This window comes from Vombatus ursinus, unplaced genomic scaffold (assembly GCF_900497805.2).
Source record: "Vombatus ursinus unplaced genomic scaffold, bare-nosed wombat genome assembly UNPS02000580.1, whole genome shotgun sequence".
NCBI classification, from domain to species: Eukaryota; Metazoa; Chordata; class Mammalia; order Diprotodontia; family Vombatidae; genus Vombatus; species Vombatus ursinus.
The window spans coordinates 4,783,065-4,794,194 of NW_020940358.1; positions in this window are offsets into that span (position 1 = coordinate 4,783,065).

An 11,130-nucleotide genomic window follows, 5' to 3' on the forward strand; every position below is an offset into this window, starting at 1 on the left:
TCAATGTTTAACAACTGGCTCCCCCCCCCCCCAAAAAAAGTATGCATGAAACATTTTAAAGTTAATCTGCATTAACATTTTCTCCACCACTTTCTTAAGTCCAGACAATCTACAAAACAATCAAGCCCAGAGTTTTAGCATTTGATGATTCTGACAATTTAACAATCAGAGACTATCACCTTGCCCCTGGAGGCAACATTCACCAAGATATAAAACTAGGAGATTTTAGGGACATTGGAGGAGATAAAGGGAAGACCACCATGGCTGAACAGAACCACATAAGGAAGGAAGCAATGGGAGACAAGATTGGAGGTTGGGGCAAGATTATCATGGTTTTGAATTCTGGGATAAGGAGTTTGCACATTATTCTGTAATCACTGGGGAGCCACTGATGGTTTCTGAATAGGGGAGAGATGATAGAAGTGGTGTGATAGGAAAAGTTCAGAGTCTGGATCAGAGGTTTTCAACTATGAAAAATAGTTCCTTGTTAGGAAAAGATCTGAATGATTCCCATGTCAGAACTTCAGCAACTTTATTTTGGGAACATTGACTAATTGTAATTAGGACCAGTATCAGAGTGAGATTGTAAGGAAAAGATCATATTGACCAAGGGACTCCTGTTCTCTTTGATATTAGGAGCTTGTGTGGGAAAATAAAAATACTACTGTATTGTAAAAGAAAGGTGAAATGGAAGGGAAATTCTCTACAAGAACATATAGGAGTAGATGATATCAGGGCTGGTTCTCCCTGCTCTCAAATCATCTGGAGACTAGAAATGTTTCGTTCTTTCCTGCTATTTAAAGACCAGTCTCTCCTTGGAGGAGGACTGTGATTGCAGTGGGGTGGGGGTGGGGGAAGAAGTCAGGCAAAGAAGGGCATGAGTTGGGAGATTAAAGGCTTTTGAAGTTTATTTGGAAATAATCCTTATATTTAGGTATGTGGGTCATCCTCACACCTTTAGATTCTTCGCATATCTCACCAGCCACAAGCCAAACAGGTCTGGAAGTTCTCTGGGCCTCAGGGGAGGGGCTGTGGGACTTTCTCATCTCTGTCACCTTTCCCAGCTCCTGTCGGTGCTCAAGCTTTCAAAGCCAACATCTCTGCTGCATTTCCAGGGTAGGACCCTAAACGGAGTTAGGGCTAGATCTTTCATTTTGGTCAATGTGTTTCTGTTCTGTGGCTATAGGAGCATGCCCATGGTTAATCCATTTCAGATAGGATCAAATTGAAGAGCTGGGAACAGTGGTTAATAAATATGCCAGACCTTGGTCTAATGGTTCTAACAATGAACTTAGAGTCAGTCAGCCAGTAAGCACTTTTTAAGCACCTACTATATGCTAGGCACTATACTAAGTGATAGGGATATGAAGAAAGGCAAAAGACAGTTCCTGACCTCAAGGAGCAACAATTTAACCGGGGAGAGGAGACAGCATGCAAACAACTATGTACAAACAAACTGAATAGGATAAACAAGAAATATTTAACAGAAAGAAGGCACTAGAATTAAGAAAAGATTGGGAAAGGTTTCTTGTAGAAGGTAAGGGAGGAAGCTAGATGTGTACTGGTAAATGTTTAACAACTGGCTTTCAAAAAAAAAACAGTATGGGGGCAGCCAGGTGGTGCAGTGGATAGAGCACCAGCCCTGGATAAACAAGGACCTGAGTTCAAATCCAGCCTCAGATACATAACACTTACTAGCTGTGTGACCCTGGGCAAGTCACTTAACCCCATAGCCTAGCCAAAAAAAAAAAAAAAAAAAAGCAGGTGAGGTGCTAGTTGTGTATTTCTCTTTCTATGAGAGGATAAATTTAAATTAAGTTGTTTTTTTTTTATATGTGGCCCTCAAATTATTTTTCTTCTTGTTCCACAGACTTGGAGAAACATATTTCTCCCTGATCTCGATAGTGTTCACTGTTTCCTAGGCCAAACTTTGTCTTAGAGAGGCAGTATAGACCACTGGCCTAGGAAGACCTGGGTTCAAATCTTGCCTCTTGCCTTTGCTATGTGAGGCTGGACAAGCCACTCTATGGAAATGGAGATAGACAAGGACTCTGGGAAACCCATTCTATGGTCAACTCCAGTCCAAATAAGTTGGGGAAGTTGGGGGTAGGTTAGTGCTTGTCAGAGGCTTAGCCCTCAGCTTTTGGGGAGTTGAATGTCTAAACCCCATATTCAAGTTGTCCATGCATTGACCCTTTCCACCCTTTCCAGCATGTTTTTTGGACTACTCTCTTATTTGAACCATTATTCTGGTCCAGGGGTGGGAAACCTACAGCCTCAAGACTACATGTGGCCTTTTAGGTCGTCAAGTGTGGACCTTTGATTGAGTCCAAGTTTTACAGAACAAAGCCATACTTGAGGACCTAGAGGGCCACATGTAGCCTCGAGGCCGCAGGTTCCCCACCTCTGCAGTCTAGTCAGACTTGTCACCATCCCCTAAGATTGGGATCCTTGCCAGAATTCCCTACTTCTCTTGTGTTATGAGCTGAAGTTTGGAATACAGTCTTTGAATGCCACCTAGTGGCTCTATGGGAGATGAACCAGCACCAAATTATGGAAGAAGTACGTCCAGTTCGGACAATGGAGTCCAGGCAGGGTTTATTTTAACAATAAAAATAATTAATTCAATAAGAGTTTCTTATCTGTCTGTTATGTATAAAGCACTGTGCTGGGTGTGGAGGACATGCAGAATTTAGTTATGACATGGTTGCTGCTCTCATGGAGTTTGTAGACTAGAAGGATATGATACTAATCATGAACAATATTATAGGGACAGCTAGGTGGCACAGTAGATAGAGCACCGACCCTGGAGCCAGGTGGACCTGAGTTCAAATACCGCCTCAGAGCAGACACTTGACACTTACTAGCTGTATGACACTGGGCAAGTCATTTAACCCCAATTGCCTAAAAACAAAACAATATTATATCATAAGAGAAGTTGAGAGCTCTGTCTTGGGAAGATCTATTCCCCTTTTCCAGTGAATTTTGGTCACTTTAGGGGAATAATAATTTTAGTTCTAATAATAATGGCAATCCAGTTGAAAGTAAACTCAGAAATGCATAAAATATATGTGCAGTATTTTATAATATCAATATATTTTATCTTTTAATACCATAATAATTCAAACTTCTCTGGTATGAAGGGAGTGCCAAAAAATTTTATGTGGATTTTCTAGATTGCAGGGCACTGTGCCCCTAACCCCCACGATGTGGAAGGGATAACTGTATTAGGAAGATTCTCTTTACATTGAACCAAAACCCACAACCCTCTACAACACTCCACAACTTTCAATTATTACTTTCAGTTGTATCTCTTGGTCTAAGTAAAATGGGCTAATCTCTCTCTCATATGACAGTTCTTCAACTATTTGAAGGCAAATATCTTGTTCCACTTAAATGTGCTTTTTTTTAGGCTAAAAATGCCAGCTTCTGTCAACTGATTCTTGTATGGCATAGTCTCCAAATCCCTTTCAAGTCTAATAACTTTCCCCTGGATGTACTGTAGTTTGCCAGTGATCTTCCTAAAACATAGTTTTCAGAACTGAATATAATAGTCTAGATGTGGTCTGACAAGCCAGAGCATAGCCAGACTATTTATCATCACCTGCATTCTGAACCTTAAGCCTCTATTAATGCATCCTGAGTTGGGACTAGCTTTTTTTTGGGCCACTATATCATATTGATATCTCATATTGAGAATGCCGTTCACTAAGACCCTCAATCTCTTTCACATAAACTGTTAGGTTTCTACCTTATTTCCATTTTGTATCCATTACCATGTCTCCTCCATTCCATTCCTGTACATTTGGTTTTCTGGATTCAAGTATAGGATTTTATACTATGCTTGTGAAATTTCATCTTTGCTTCAGTTCATTATTCTAGCCTAGAAAAGTCTCTTGGATCCTGACTCAGTCATCCTGTGTTTAAGCTGCCACTCCAAACTTTATGTCATCTGTAAAAGCATGCCATCTGAAAGGTCTCACATATACAAAAATATAAAGAACAGCCCTTTCTGTTGTAGTGAAGAACTGAAAACAAAGTGGGTACTCATCAATTTGGGAATGGCTGAACAACTTGTGGCATGTTAATGTAATGGAATATTCTTGTATTTTACTATCTGATAAATATGAAGGATTCAGAGAAATATGGGAAAACTTATATGAACTGATGCAGAACGAAATTAGCAGAATCCCAAGAACAATTTGTTCACCATAACTGGAAGGAAAACATCTTTGAAAGGCCTCAGAACTCTAATCAAGGACAGTGATCAATAATTTCTTCATAAGACCAATGTTGAAACAGACCTATTGCCTGATGGCAAGGCAAGTCAGCTAACAGTTATTATGCATCTATCAAGTGCCAGGCACTGTGACCAAACAAGAGATAGAGGACATTACAAAATGAAAAATTAATAACTTTGATTACATTAAATTGAAAAGTTTTTGCACAAACAAAGCCAGTGCAACCAAGATTAAAAGGAAAGTAGAAAATTGGGAAAGACCTTTTACAACCAGTGTCTCTGCTAAGGGCCTCATTTCTAAAATATATAGAGAATTAAGTCAAATTTATAAGAATACAAGTCATTCCCCAATTGATAAATGATCAAAGGCTATAAACAGGCAGTTCTCAGATGAAGAAATTAAAGCCATCTATAGTCATATGAAAAAATGCTCTAAATCACTATTGATTAGAGAAATGAAAATCAAAACAACTCTGAGGTACTACATCACACCTATCAGATTGGCCAAGAGGACAAAACAAGAGAATGATAAATGTTGGAGAAGATGTGGGAAAATTGGAACACTAATGGATTGTTGGTGGAGTTGTGAAATGATCTAACCATTTTGGAGGGCAATTTGGGACTATGCCCAAAGGGCTATAAAAATGTGCATACCCTTTGACCCAGCAATAGCACTTCTAGGGCTGTATCTCAAAGAGATCATACAAATGGGAAAAGGACCCACATGTACAAAAATGTGTATAGCAGCTCTTTTTGTGGTGGCAAAGAATTGGAAATTGAAAGGATGCCTATCAATTGGGGAACGGCTGAACAAGTTGTGGTATATGAATGTAGTGGAATACTATTGTGCTATAAGAAATGAGGAGCAAGCAGACTTCAGAAAAACCTGGAAAGACTTGGATGATCTGATGCTGAGTGAAGTGAGCAGAACCAGAAGAATGTTGTACACAGTAACAGCCATGTTGTGCAATGACTAATATTGATAGACTTAACCCTTCTCAGCAATGCAAGGATCTAAGACATCTCCAAAGGCTCCATGATGGAAAATGCTATACACATCTAAAGAAAGAACTATAGAGTTTGAATGCAGATCGAAGCATACTATTTGCTATTTTTTTTTCTGTTGTGTTTTGTTTCCTCTTTCTGGTGGTTCCTCCTATTGGTTCTAATTCTTACTTACAACATGACTAATGTGAAAATATGTTTAATAGGAATGTATATGTATAACCTATATCAGATTGCTCACCATATTGGGGAGGGAGGTGAAGAGGGAGGGGGAGAAAAATTTAAAACTCAAAAGCTTATGGAAGTGATTGTTGATAAATCAAAATAAATTAATAAAGTTAAAAAAAGAAAAAAAGAGAGGATATGGATTAGAGGTGCAGAAAGAAACATACATTTCAGACCTGGCCAGTGTGTTAATTTGTTTTGCTTGTCTATGTTTTTTTTTTTCAAGAGATGGTGTCTATTCAGCCAGATTGGTGGTGGGCTGAGAACTGCTAGAGATGGGGAAAAAAGCATCAATAAAACATTCATAAACATGCAGAAGAAAACAAAAAGTGGGCCAGAAAGACACAAAAGCAGGAAAATTTTGTTATTTCCTCATTAAAATTAATATGCATGAAAACCACCAAACTGGACATTGTTTATGATAAAAAATTTTTAAAAGCAGGCCTTCCAGATAAGGAAAAGAGCAGACCTGAGAATATACAAGGCACATTTGGAGGATAAGTGGGCAAGTTTGGCCTGAGTAAGGGCTAAAGTAGGAAAGTAAGAGATGATAAAGTCACCAGGAGCCAGAATGTGGAAGACTGAAATGCCAGGTTTAGCCATTCACCTTGCTAAAGTCTGGGAGCTAGACCAGATAACCTCTCAAGGTCCCTTCCAGCTCCTGGATTCTAGAGTCCCTGCTCCAACACTTCCTAGCTATGGCACCATGGGCAAGTCACTCACTTTTGATCTTTAGTTTCCTCATCTGTGGAGTGGGAAAAATAACGCTTGCATTACCTACTTCACAGTAATTTGGGGAAAGCACAGTATAAATCCTAATAAATAAGAAAAAAAATTTTTTTTAAGAAGAAGCATGCCGTCTCTGTTTTTGTCTAACTCATTGGCAAAATTATTGAATGGAACAGGGAAAAGGACAAATTCTTGAGGGTTCCTTGAGAGATCTTTCTCCATGCTAAAATTAATCCATTAAATATGACTCTTTGGGTCATCAATATAACATCCTTCTATCAGAGGGATGATATCCTGATGATCAGGGTTGTTACGAGGGCTGATGGAAATCCAATCTTGTGTAGAAATCATTGCAGGGTCCAAATTGGGATCTAAGTGCACATAAAACAGAGGCTAGAGGCTGAGTAAGGAACTAAGGTTTCTTGAAAGCTCCAAAATCCAAGGGGGTTGAGAACAGATGTGGAAAGAAGGAAGCCAAAGCAGCAAGTTCAAGACTTTCATTTAATTAGAATTTACTGGGGCAGCTAGGTGGTGCAGTGGATAGAGTGCCGGCCCTGAAGTCAGGAGGACCTGAGTTCAAATCCAGCTTCACACCAAACACTTGAAACTACTAGCTGTGTGACCCTGGGCAAGTCACTTAACCTCAATTGCCTAAAAATTAAAAAAAAGAATTTACTAAGAATGTGAGTGGAATTATCGTTTGCCTAAAGCAATCTGCCTTCTAAACTTCAGTGTTTTATGGCAGCATGCATTTCATGGCCCCTTTCTGTGTTGACATATTAGTATGATCATAAGCTGAGTCCAATGGATCCCCTCCTGATTAAGTTGCACCAGTGATGTTGTGGATGCAGACACCATCGCTAACTCTAGCATGATTCCTCAGACGTCAAGATTGTGGCTTGGTGGGATAGTGCTCGTGGAAGTGCTCTGTCAGCTTTAGAGGATATATACCATATGCCAACTCTCATATCCTTTCCTCAGGCCTGCATCCTTGTCAGTCTATTAGGCTACTAAAGGTGACCATATCACTTTTGTCAACCAAGGATAACCTGTATAATCTATTGCCCATCCAAAATTAACATCACTGTGCAAAAGCTTCATGGGGGGTATTTTTTGGAGTTGAGGTGAGCTCATAAAAAACAAGAATGAGTAGAATATAGAATGACTAAGGAATAATGGAGGTATCCCCAGCAGGCCACAGGACTTACTGTTTGGGGTGAAAGCTTGTTCACAGAACCTGATTAACAAATAACTTCTATGTCCATTTTTGCAAAGGTAAGTGAGGTGATCAATTGCTTCAAAACCTGTAAGGTCTATATAATCATGGAAAAGACTGTGTTCTTCCTAGCCCAGAATCAGCACAATGTGTATATTCATATGTAGTTGGTTTTATTTTTATTGAGTGACTTCCACAAGGATATATTTTACACCAGCCAAGTCACTAAGACATGGCTACCTTTGGCTTCCTGCTATGGGCTAATTCTATTCCTCAGGAGATCTATCTCCTGAGTGAGTCACATACCAAAACCTCAAATCTCAATCTCTCTCTCTGTATATATATATATATATATATATATATATATATGTATGTATATGTATGTATGTATGTATGTATGTATATGTATGTATATATGTGTATATGTATATATATATACACACACACACACATATATATACACGTGTGTGTGTGATTTTGTTACATTGTGACAAGTGATACATTGTCCTTCCGTAGGCAAGTGAAGATAGAAGACAGAAAATGAGTAGAGTAAGACAGCTAATGCTCATATAGCACCCCATGGGGAATCCACCAATGTGCATGCAGCCCACAGGGATCACGAAATATCTCTTGAAGAGGTCTGCTCCAAATATTGTTGGAGCCCCAAGTTATCTGGAGCTCATGCTCCAGTTTACAGAGGGGGTGGGCATTGGGATGAGGATGAGTTTGAAGGGTATTAGCAAAGCCCTGTCTCATCACAAAGGGGCTAACATTTGCTAGTGATTGGAGCAATCACTGGCGCTGAGAGAAAATCTTCTTCCTGGAAGGTTTGAATCAAGCATAAACCAGAGTCAAACCCGGTTGGGAACTAGTTTCTTGGGAATGTCAAAATTCAAGGGCTATATAAACAGATACAGGAAACAAAGGACTGGAGGAGAGATTTCAAGCTAGAGAGAAGTTTATTTTTACTTAGGAGTTAAGCTAAGAAGGAAGGAAGGAGAGAAGGAAGGAAACAAATAAACTTTACAAATATTGTCTTTTTTTTTTTTTTGGCTAGGCAATGGGGTTAAGCAACTTGCCCAGAGTCTCAAGCTAGTATTATGTGTCTGAGGCCAGATTTGAACTCAGGGCCAGTGCTCTATTCACTGTGCCACCTAGCTGCTCCTACATATATTATCTTGCTTAGTCTTCACAACTACTCTGGGAGATAGGTTCTAGTATGATTCACATTTTACAGTTGAGGAAATTGAGGCAGACAGAGATTTTCCTAGGGTTGTAAAACCAGCAAATGTCTGAGTTTAGAGTATGTGACATACTTACTGAAGGAAAATTTATCTTTCCCTTCCATGATTTTAAAAGCAGCTGAAGCACAGGTTGTATATTTCTCTTTCTGATTTCATGAATTATAAGGATCAATTTAAGGAACTGCTCATATTTAGCTTGTAGAAGAGAAGATTCAGGGGAACACGATAGCTATCTTCAAGTGTTTGAAGGGCTGTCATGTGAAATAGGGATTAGACCTGTTCTGTTTGGTCCCAGAGCAAGGACTGAAGGTCATAAAGAGGCAGATTTAGGCTTGGGATCAGGAAAAGCTTCCTAGCAATTAGAGCTATCCCAAAGTGGAATAGGCTCCTGGAGAAATGGTGGTTTTCCCCTCCTTGGAGGTTTTTGAGCAGAGGCTGGATAGCACTTTCTTAGGTATGTTATGGTGGGGGTTCTTTTTATGGATGGGTGGACTAAATGTCTGTTGAGTTCCCTTCCATCTCTCAAATTCTGTGATTCTGTGCATTTTCCTTCTGGGTCAAAGGAAATCAGCGAGGAGGTAAGAATTTTAAAGGGAAATGGGACAAAAGTTATATTTGGAGATTTTCCCAGATTTCTGAGTAAGGGAAAGCTAGCTAATTTGTGATAAATTTATAAAATATTGCATGAGAATGATTTTGCATCTTAAGTACTAGACTGAGTCAAGGGCAACTTGTGCCAAAGCACTAGGAAGTAGGGCTCCTGGGCATTGATGCTCAACTACTTGCTTTTCCTCCTCCTATGCTCAGGGAGGGGTAAGTGCTTCAGTATAGAGGGAGGCCCCCTTAGGGTATGGTTAACTGTATCAGATGACAGCTCCTTTTCATGGGGAGAGAGGGCAGGCAGGTGGTATATATGTCTTAATTCCATCTACATGTTGGGCTTCTCCTTATTCAATCATGTTGCCCCCAACTTTCTATCTTATCCACAGTGATAACCTTGAAAGACTTTGTGATGTTGGTTCCATTTTCTTAATCTACCTGCAATTTAGTAATACTGTTAAAAAAGGAAAGGTTAGCTTGAAATGAAATTGTCTTGTAACGGTGCTTGACCCTTACTCAGTCAATGACTCAATCAACCAATAAGCATTTATTAAGTGCCTGAGGTGAGCCTGTCATTGCGTTAGTCTCTGAGGATACAAAAACAAAAGTCCCAGCCCTCCAAGAACTTTCACTCTACAAATGGGGATGCATGTGCAAAAATAGGCATTTGTGAAATATATACAAAATAGACACAAGAACTTTTTTGAAGGGAGAATCAAGAAAGCTTTAATAAAGAAGGTGGTGCTTGAGCTGAGCCTTAGAGGAAACTAAGGATTCTAAGAGACAGGCGTGAGAAAGAAGTGCATTCCAGTCATGGGGGACAGCCATTGCCAAGGCACAGAGATGAGAGATGGAGTGTTGGGTATGAGGAACAGTAAGAAATCCAGTTTGACTGAATCATAAAGTGTATGAATGGGAGTAACATATAATAAGGCTAAAAAGGTAGATTGGGACCGAGTTGTGAAGTGCTTTAAATAACAAATTAGGGAGTTTGTATTTGATCCCAGAGGTAATAAGGAGCCACTGGAGTTTATTGAGTAGATGAATGACATATTCAGACCTGTGTTTTAGGAAAAGTCACTTTGGCAGCTATATGGAGGAAAGAATTGAAGTGGGGAAATAATAATCACTTCCCTTCTTAAATGCTCACAAACTATTAATAAAAGGTTAATAAAAGGTTCTCAAATGGTGTAGAATCACAGGACTTGGAAATGGAAAGGGCTTGGGACAGCTAGGTGGCACAGTGGTTAGAGCCACCAGCCCTGAAATCAGGAGGACCCGAGTTCACATCTGGCCTTAAATGCTTACTATGTGATCCTGGGCAAATCACTTAACCCCGATTGCCTTCCCTTCCCTCACCCCTCAAAAACCCCTAAAAGGAATGGAAGGGATCATTGAGATCATCAAGCCCAGCCCCCTTACTTTATAAACAAGGAAACTAAGACCAAAAGAGGTGAAATGACCTTCCTAAAGTCAAAGAGACATTTAATGGCAGTGCTTTATAGTTGGAAAAATCCATTTTGTTTTTCTGATTTTTTATAGTGAAGAGTGAAAGCCTGAAATCTGCTATCAGTAACCAAAAGGTTGTAAGGAGGGAGGGAAGGTGACAGGACTGGACTGAACAGACTAGCAGGTAGAGTAGGTGTGTATCTTGTTCCAGAAAAAGAGGGCAAGACTTGGATGGCAGCTTTGGGAGTGAGTGAAGACAGATTTATCAGACCATGAGTACTGACTTTCCCATCTTTTGACTCATCATCTGCCTTTCCCTGGTCACTCACCAGGTTTTGGTGAAGCTTCAGAGATGACTTAACATAAATCACTGAAAATGACTGTCCTTCAAGTGCCATCCTCCATAGTGCCCAGAGAGGAGC